Source organism: Seriola lalandi, unplaced genomic scaffold (assembly GCF_002814215.2).
Source record: "Seriola lalandi dorsalis isolate HSWRI2012SDOR001 ecotype SW California unplaced genomic scaffold, Sedor1 jcf7180002054693, whole genome shotgun sequence".
Taxonomy (NCBI): domain Eukaryota; kingdom Metazoa; phylum Chordata; class Actinopteri; order Carangiformes; family Carangidae; genus Seriola; species Seriola lalandi.
In genome coordinates, this window is record NW_019525246.1 from 42070 (window position 1) to 52069 (window position 10000).

The following is a 10000-nucleotide window of genomic DNA, read 5'->3' on the forward strand; positions in this document are numbered from 1 at the left end:
TGAGGCAGAGCGGCTCCAACCCAGGACGGTCTACCATACATGGTAAATCTTCCTCGATCTCCCACAGCCGTCTGGTAACCTACAGTGAATTGCAAATGGTAAATGCTATGCTTTATTATAAATGTAATGTAATCAAAACAAATTAGTGATTAGTTTGTCCAGTGAGAATGCTGCCTGTGGTATCTCCTAGCAGCAGATGTTCTCAGCTTCTGTGGACATGGTTGCACAGTTTCCACAGGAGCACCTATCTAAAATATAGAGAAAAATGGTAACATTCACCAAAATATAAAGCTTGTGAAATTCAAACACAGACAGACAGTGGAGCTAAGGTGGGTAAGAAGTAAGCTTGGCTACATAACAAGTGCATATAACAGAGGTAATTTATAACATGTCACTTATTGCATATAATGTGGAGCTTGACCACAGTGTAGTGTAGAAAACTGGCCAGTTTAGTCTTTGACTAAAGATTACTGTTGCTGTCAGACATGTTTATGCTGATTTACAGCTTTCATTGTAATACACAAAATACATTTACTACATAAAGGAAGATGTCATGATGAGCATCTCTGCTCAGAACATGGAGAAAAATGATTTACTTTGTCAGCATCTATTAAAATATCTGACTAGTACTGACACTGAACACCTGTAGCAGCAACAAACATTTTCATAGACTGTAAAAGTATATCTAAGGAGGCATGACAGATAACTACGCAATTCACAATAGTGCTTATTTACCAAAAGAGCTCCCAGTAATGACGAGACAGTAACAGTTAGCATTAGCTACCTAGCTTCATGTTAGTAACCGTGTGCCAGCACACATCAACAAACTGAAAATGAAATGTCAAAATACACAACATTGGTTACCAACCATTCTGAAACGTCCTGCTGCAGTTGTAGAGTTTGAACTTCTTCAGCAGCCTCTCCCTCTGGCTCAGATTCTGGATAAAAGTCGTGTGGTTGAACCAAATCGCTTCCGACGCCAGGTCACAGGTCACGGTCACCGTAAACATTAGAGCATGGTGCCAGAAGCCCGAACGGCATCGCCTTCTGGAGAGGGGCGTGGTCAGGCACAGCTCATTTGCATTTAAAGCTACAGACACAGAAACAGCCTGTTCTGAACAAGGCTGAAGAAGAGGGGTTTACAGGCATGCTGAAATATAGGATCGGAGTGGATTTTTTAGCAAGAAGCTTCAAAGACATGTTTTGGGGACCTCTGAGACTTATTCAAACTTGTTGAAAAGGAGCATAATATGTCCCCTTTAAGTTAAATGGGATGGAATTTTTAAGTTTTGGTCATGACCACGCCTCTTAAATTCCCACTGCATTCAAATACTGTAGGAAGGTTCGGTGTTCCCGAGGTCATTTTTCAACTTAGTGGATGCTACAAAGAAGATTTTTTATGTTTTAATACTCAAAACATGTAAAAGGACATGGTTAGCCGTTTCTGGTGATATTTCATGTTGTTATCAAGTATGCAGAAACACTGCAGCACAACCTGTTGTTGTATTCTACTAATAGACTCTACTATTATAATGAATACAGTTATATTTGATTTAGATTTGACCAGTGAAACATCCTACTACATTTCAAAATGAATTCTAATTTATGACTCATGCTGGTATGCTTAAGGTCAATGTTGTTCTGATAGTATAACGATTTTTCCTAATTAAGACATCCATTTTGGTGGTTTATTACATAATGCACCAAATTATTACATTTTCTTCATAAAAAAGTGCAACACCCGCATTTTGTAATAACTGACGCAATATGTAACAACTTATTACAAAATTCGGCAAAGTTTATTAAATATTGATTTATTACACAATAGATTATTACAAAATGTGGCGTTATTACATAATGAGATGAAAATTTATTACATTATTACATATTGCACCGTTATTACATAATGTGTTGCTACAACCCCTCTTTTTATTTTGCTGAGGACTATGAAAAACCCTTACATAAGTTCTTATTTTTTGAGATTAAAGGACAATACTGGTCTTAAATTTGTATCAACTGCAACAATTGCATCTGTACTGGAAATAGTTTTTAAACAACTTTTCAGCTTGACTGGGACTGAAAAAGCTCTCTATCTCTGCTGAGCTACAAAACCATTTCAGCACACAGGTTTTCAAACAGCTCTTGTAATGCACGGATCAAATTATGGCGATTTAAAATTGGTGTTGTCCTTTCTTAATTTCTGTGGTCAACACAGCATTATTGACATTACAATGTCCTCTCTTTGTCTGTTTCTTTTTCTGTTAGGATGCAACTGACAAGGACTTTTACAGTGAAACTTCAGTGGGAATCCTCTGCATTGACGAACATCCTCAACTCAACCCATCCACAGTGTGCATTGTCTTGGAAGGGAGTGTGGTAATGGAGGAGCTGGCCAACCTGCCACAGGCTTTCTGTGTCCTTTTTGGACTCATTTATGCCTTGCACTTGGATAACCCCAAGTGCATGAAAAGCGCCTTCCACTTTATTCAACAGGTCATGCTAAACCTGGGCAGAGGTGAGCTGAAACCCAAAATTCAATCTTTGAAGAATCAACTATCTGTTTAAAACAGGGGTCTGAATACTTATACCACTGCTCTGGATCTGAGTACTTGGTTATTTGTACTGTTGCACTTTAAAAATACCATATTTACTGTGGGCACTGTTTGATATGAAAGTTTTTTTATGCATTGCCACTGATTTTGTTGTTTGATTCCATCGTGATTGGTGTATGAGTCATGTTATTAGCACTGATCTAGCAGTTTGGTTCCATTCCTATTTCTAGCTACAGTATGTTTTATGGCATTGACACTGATTTTGTAGTTTAATTCCATGCTGATTGGTGTATGATTCGTGTTATTACCACTGATCTAGTTTCATTCCTATTGCATTGGCATTGGTTTTGTAGTTTAATGCCATCCTGATTCACAAGAGTGCATGAAAAGCACCTTCCACTTTATTCAGCAGGTCAGGCTCAACTTGGGCAGAGGTGAGCTGAAACCCAAAATTCAATCTTTGAAGAATCAACTATCTGTTTAAAACAGGGGCCTGAATACTTATACCACTGCTCTGGATCTGAGTGCTTGGTTATTTGTAATGTTGCGCTTTAAAAATACCATACTGTTGGCACTGTTTGATATGCAAGTTTTTTTATGCATTGCCACTGATTTTGCGATTTGATTCCATGCTGATTGGTGTATGATTTGTGTTATTAGTGCTGATGTAGTTTAATTCCTATTGCTACCTATGTTGTATAGCATTGGCATTGATTTTGTAGTTTAAAGGGAGTTTCATTTTTTGATTGCAAACCTATTTTGTTTGATAACGTGATAAAGACAAGTTTAATAAAATATGTAGACAAGAATGTACTCCTGTGGTTTTGCTTTTTATTTTCTTAATTAATTTAATCTGTATAGTTTGTTTGTTTTTTTTTTATTAAACAGATTTTATTTTACTCTTCATATAGTAGAGTAATTGGGCAAAGGAATTTTTAAGGTAAATCAACTTGGAGGTTAGTGTATTCAGCTTAAAGTTATTGTTTTTAAGTTTAATCATCTTGGAGGTTACTGCACTTAACTTTAAATTTTCAGTGGAATAAAGGGGCAAAGCAATTGAAATTACTAATTATTTTAAGTTAAACAAACTTGGTATTAAGTGTATTGAACTCAAAATAACAATGCCATCCACTCATTTTTTTAAGTTAAGTTTTCATTAAACATTAATTTTTTAGGGCAACCAGTTTCCTAAATTTTTTTAAGTAAACTCAAGTTATCCGGGTTTACAGTGTGGCTACAACTTCACAGATTCCAAATAAATGTTATTTCCTGCCTTGTGTCTAAACAGCAGAATGCTGTGATAAAACATGCATCTCGCCCGAGAAAGGTAAAAAGACAATCGTCAGGGTATTAATTACCCACTACTCATCAGAGAATCCAGAGCAAGTGGAAAGAATAAAGGTGGAGGACTGGTTCTGCTTGTGAACAATAGCTGGTGCAACCCCAGTCATATCACAGTGAAGGAGAAGATCTGCTCTCGAGATATTGAACTGTTGGCAGTTGGTCTTAGACCGTGCTATGTACAGAGGGAGTTCTCACACATTGTTGCCATTGTTGTTTACATTAAACCACGAGCAGAGCCTGCAGTCGCGTGGGACGTCATTCACAAGACTGTTGCGAGAGTACAGACCCAGCACCCTGTTGCAGTATCTGGGGATTTTAACCATGTCACTCTCACCTCTCACCTGACTGCCTTCAATCAGTACAGTGGCTTGCAAAAGTATTCATACCCCTTGAACTTTTCTACATTTTGTCACAACCACAAACGTAAAAGAATTTAATTGGGATTTTATGTGATAGGCCAACACAAAGTGGCGCATAATTGTGAAGCGGAAGGAAAATGATACATGATTTTCCAATTTTTTTTACAAATAAAAAATGAGAAGTGTGGCGTGTGGCGTGCAAAATATTCAGCCCCCTTTACTCTGATACCCCTAAATAAAATCCAGTGCAACCAATTGCCTTCAGAAGTCACCTAATTAGTAAATCGAGTCCACCGGTGTGTAATCTAATCTCAGTATAAATACAGCTGTTCTGCGAAGGTCTCGGAGGTTTGTTAGAGAACATTAGTGAACAAACAGCATTAAGCCCAAGGAACACACCAGCTGGGTCAGGGATAAAGTTGTGGAGAAGTTTAAAGCAGTCTTAGGTTATAAAAAAATATCCCAAGCTTTGAACATCTCAGATGAGATGAGGCCACTATGAGTGGCGGAAAAATAACACTAACATCATACTAACAACACCCTGAACACACCATCCCCGCTGTGAAACATGGTGGTGGCAGCATCATGCTGTGGGGATGCTTTTCTTCAGCAGGGACAGGGAAGCTGGTCAGAGTTGATGGGAAGATGGATGGAGCCAAATACAGGGCAATCTTGGAAGAAAACCTGTTAGTCTGCAAAAGACTTGAGACTGGGGCTGAGGTTCACCTTCCAGCAGGACAACGACCCTAAACATACAGCCAGAGCTACAGTGGAATGGTTTACATCAAAGCATTGTCATGTGTTAGAGTGGCCCAGTCAAAGTCCAGACCTAAATCCAATTGAGAATCTCTGGTAAGACTTGAAAATTACTGTTCACAGACGCTCTCCATCCAATCTGACTGGCAAAAATTTCAGTCTCTAGATGTGCAAAGCTGGTAGAGACATACCTCAAAAGACTTGCAGCTGTAATTGCAGTAAAAGGTGGTTCTACAAAGTATTGACTCAGGGGGGCTGAATACTTTTGCACGCAACACTTTTCAGTTTTTAGTTTGTGAAAAAATTTGAAAATCATGTATCATTTTCCTTCCACTTCAAAATTATGCGCCACTTTGAGTTGGTCTATCACATAAAATCCCAATGAAATACATTTGCGTTTGTGGTTGTAACGTGACAAAATGTAGAAAAGTTCAAGGGGTATGAATATTTTTGCTGTTCTACAACAGGTGTGACACAGCCTCACCTGTTCTCTCTCCCACTGCTTCAGCTGCAGCTTCTCCTCATCTCCTCCACAACCTGACACTGCATCTGCAACTCCCTCCACACTGGGTCAAGTCTCCTGTCCTATACAGCGGAGGAGGTGAGGGCGGAGCTCAAGAGGCTACACCCTGGAAAGGCAACTGGCCCGGATGGTGTGTGTCCGAGGCTGTTAAATGACTGTGCAGCCCAGCTGACTGAGCCTCTCCAGAGGATCTTTAACTTAAGCCTTCAAACAGGGAGGGTCCCAGTCCTGTGGAAAACATCATGTCCTGTTCCGATACCTAGTAGGACGACCGGCTGAGATAAATTACTACAGACCGGTCGGTGTCCCTCACATCACACATCATGAAGACCCTGGAGTGGCTGCTTCTCCACCTTCTGAGGCCACAGGTTGAACATGCACTAGACCCCCTACATTTCGCCTACAAAGAACATATTGGAGTGGATGATTCCGTCCTTTACATGCTCCACTGTCCGATTCTCACTTGGATGAGCCAGGTAGTTACATGAAGATTATGTTCTTCGATTTCTCAAGTGCATTTAACACCATCCAACCCCCCATTCTTAAAGACAAGCAGGATGGGATGGGGGTGGATCCCTGCTTCACATCCTGGATTGTCGATTACAACGACCACAGTATGTCAGGCTGTATCTCAGGGACAGTGATGAGCAGCACTGGGGCTCCACAGGGGACTGTTTTGACTCCGTTCCTGTTCACCCTTTAGACTTTAAATACAACTCTGAGTCCTGCCACATCCAGAAATACTGGGATGACACAACTATTGTGGCGCATAGCAGGAACGGGCAGGAAAAGGAGTACAGAGATCTGACGATGGCCTTCAGTGAAGAGAGCGACAAGAACTGACTCCCTCTGAACACCTCCAAGACCAAGGAGATGGTCATGGACTTTTGGAGGTCTAGGCCCACCCTTCAGCCAGTCAACATTCGAGGGAAGGACATTGAGGTGGTGCACCCTTATAAATACCTAGGTGTGCACCTGGACAGTAAACTGGACTGGTCCCTGAACATGGATGCCATTTACCGGAAGGGGCAGAGCCGGCTCTTTTTCCTCGGGAGGCTCGGGTCCTTTGATGTCTGCAGTGAAATGCTGCACATGTTTTATCAGTCAGTGGTGGCCAGTGTACTCTTTAATGCTGCAGTCTGCTGGGGCAGCAGCATGTCACACATGAATACAAAGAGACTGGACAAGCTGGTAAAAGAGGCTGGGTCTGTGCTTGGCAGGAGTCTGGACTCACTCAGGACTGTTGTGGAGAGATGCATGCCATGTAAGATGGAGGCCACATTGGACAATACCAACCATCCTCTCCACAACATTCTGGCAGAACAGAGAAGCAGCTACAGCTGCAGCAAACATCTCATCTCACTGAGCTGCAGAACAGAGAGGTTCAGGAGATCCTTCGTTCCCACTGCCATCAAGCTATACAACACCTCAGCCAAAGGATGTGGACTAATCCAATTAAAATTGTTTATTTATTATTAACTGTTTTTATTATTATTAGTGCCACGGGTGCTCAGCTCCGAGGCACTCCTCTACAGCTAGAATATTAATAATCTATTAATATTCTCCTTCGGGTTTATTATTCTTCCACCAAATTTTGTCACGTAACTCGTCCCGCAGCTTTGAGAAAACCCCCGGTAATATATACATCAAAACGTGCGTCTTGATCCCGAAACAGGTACTATGACTTTTGGTGTTAAAATTCCATTTTTCCCAAAGTTATTCACAAAAAACTGGGAATAAATAATGCATTAGGAATGCATTGGAATTTTCTTTAGAAACCCACAAAATTTCACCTTTTTTCTACAAAATTGCACCTTTTTTCTGAGTCACCCAGCTCTCTCATACCTGCACGTAGAAATGTGATTCAAACTATAAAACGGAGGAAAACTTCTGCTCTCTCAAAAAGACAGAACTGTTTTTACATAACATGTAAACTTTTTGAAGCTGGCATCTAACTACAAAGACTATACAGATTTTAGAACAGAGTTCATCTCTGTGTTGAAGAGTGGAGTGTGGGTGATGGATTTGGCCTAACTCAACATCACTGGATGAAGACTCATCTCATCTTGCATTAGGATTTCTCACTGGCATTATGTGTTCCTAATGCAAGATGTATGTGAGCAACCTCACCAAGAGAACCAGAGACACAAGATAACCATAATACTTCAGTTCCCAACTACACTATGAGTGTCAAATGACATCTTTCTTGTATGCCACAGACCCACTCATCTCAATTCACTGATGAGCCAAAAACTTTACAAACAGGTGTGTCCCTTTTAACCCTTGTGCTGTCCTCGAGTGACCCCTTTCTCCAAACTTTCCTTCTTTCCTTCCTTCCTTATTTTATCCCTTCTTTCCTTCTTTTCTCCCTTCTTTCTTGCCTTCCTTTGTTCTTTTCTCCCTTATATCCTTCATTCTTTCCTCTTCAACCCTTCATTCTTTTCTCCCTTCTTTCTTGCCTTCCTTCCTTTGTTTCTCCCCTCTTTCCTGCCTTCCTTCCTTCCTTCCTTCCCTTGTTTCTCCCCTTTCCTGCCTTCCTTCTTTCATTTTTCTCCCTTCCTTCCTTCCTTCTTTTCTCTGTTCCTTCCCCCTATTCTTCCGTCCTTCCTCCCTCTCTTCCTCCTTCCTTGAACCGAAGACAGCACAAGGGTTAATGGAGGAATAGTAGAGGTGTGACACATCTAATCACAAGAGTACAGCCAAACAAGAAAACAATTACTGCCTACTGATTTACATTTGTGGTTACTGTTATGCAGCATTATCTTTTATAGTATCCACAAGTTCTACATGTGGAGGTCAGATTCATCATTGTAGTACAAGGAGGCAGATTTTTCTTTTCAATTTATCTCTTTAAAACTTGATGTCAAACATGACATCTGAAGGAAAAGGATAAAAAAAAAAAGTCACACTTGAGTTGATATTTCACTAAAGACATTATATTTACAAGAAAAGTAAGTTGTACTTAAAATACTTTGATGTTTTTCCATTGTTTAGTGTTCAAATTAAACCTAAACATAGTTCATAAATTACAGGGTTTGTAATGCATTGCAGATCTTCAACCTGGAAGAGTTAATGTTGTCAGTACTGTTCTATGTTGTCAGTGTCAAATCCAAAGTGCTATATTTTTTTTAACCACACTTAAAGGAATTTGTCAAGTTTCAGTAGTCTTACCTCTGTATTTTTTAAGGTAAACACAAGAAACTTGTGCTACAGAAAATGGACCAGACTCAGTGAATAGCTCCCCAAGCTTAACATGTCCTATGATAACTATTAATTTAGCTGGACAGACTAATGAGCAGTGATAACTAACATGTCTTTGGGGTCATCAGGTGGGAACCTCCTTTCACCAGTGTTTCGTCTAGTTGGTCCCACGACACCTCCAGGAGGCTAGAAAGTGATCACTGGCGTCCCAGAGTCACTCCCCTAATGCCAGCCATCACTGCTCCTCACACCACCACTATTTTTTTTATCTTGCCTATGCTACCACAAACAACACCATCATCAACTCTGACAAAACACACTAGCAGATTCAGCAAACAAACTGCCCTAAACAGTTGGAGAAAGTGGCGGCCATTTTGAATGAGGGAGGTAGAGTCAAGGAGAGATGCCTTTTTGAGCTAAACTCTCCCCCGCCGGATTAGGCTGTGCTCTACCTCCCCCTACTCCCCCACTCTCTAAAACAATGAGGGAGGTAGAGTCAGGGAGAGGTGCCTTTTTGGGCTAGCTCTCCCCCGCCGGATTACGCTGTGCTCTACCCCCCTACTCTCCAACACCACACCATTCAACTCACCTAAAACAAACAAGCTCACCTAAACAGCCAAAGACACACTAAAAACCAATTCAAACAATCATAAAGGAGTTTTAAATCGAAAAAACAACTGGACTTGATTATTTGTCTGAGAAGATGTTTCACCTCTCATCCAAGAGGCTTCATCAGTTCATGTACGCATCTGACCGGGCTAGGACTGGTCCTACTTTCTGGTGTGGAGACCCAGGTATTTAACCTCTTGTGGGCGTTCACAAGGCTGATGATGTCACTGGTTCCCTTTTTTTTTTGTGTTCCAAGTGTCAACGACAGTTGTTTGCATGACTGTCGTTGGTGGAAAGTTGGTTTCGACTTCGTTAGTGCTCTATTGTGTTACAGTCGTTGGAGTCACTTGCCACTTGTGAACAGGTGGCAAGTGACTCCAACGACTGTCGTTATAAAAGGGAACCAGTGACATCATCAGCCTTGTGAACGCCCACAAGAGGATCACTCAACCGTCGCCTGTGAAGTTGTAGCCGGGTTAGTCTTCTCCTAAGATGACGGGGACTAATATGAAATCCATCTCTGACAGAAAGACACAATACAATTTCTGCCTGTGTTAGACCTTGATTGAAGTACATCCTGATGCGCTGATCAATAATAGATGCTCTTTGATCTGCCATTTGTGGCCAGCCAGTGGTAGCTGTTGTTATCACATTAA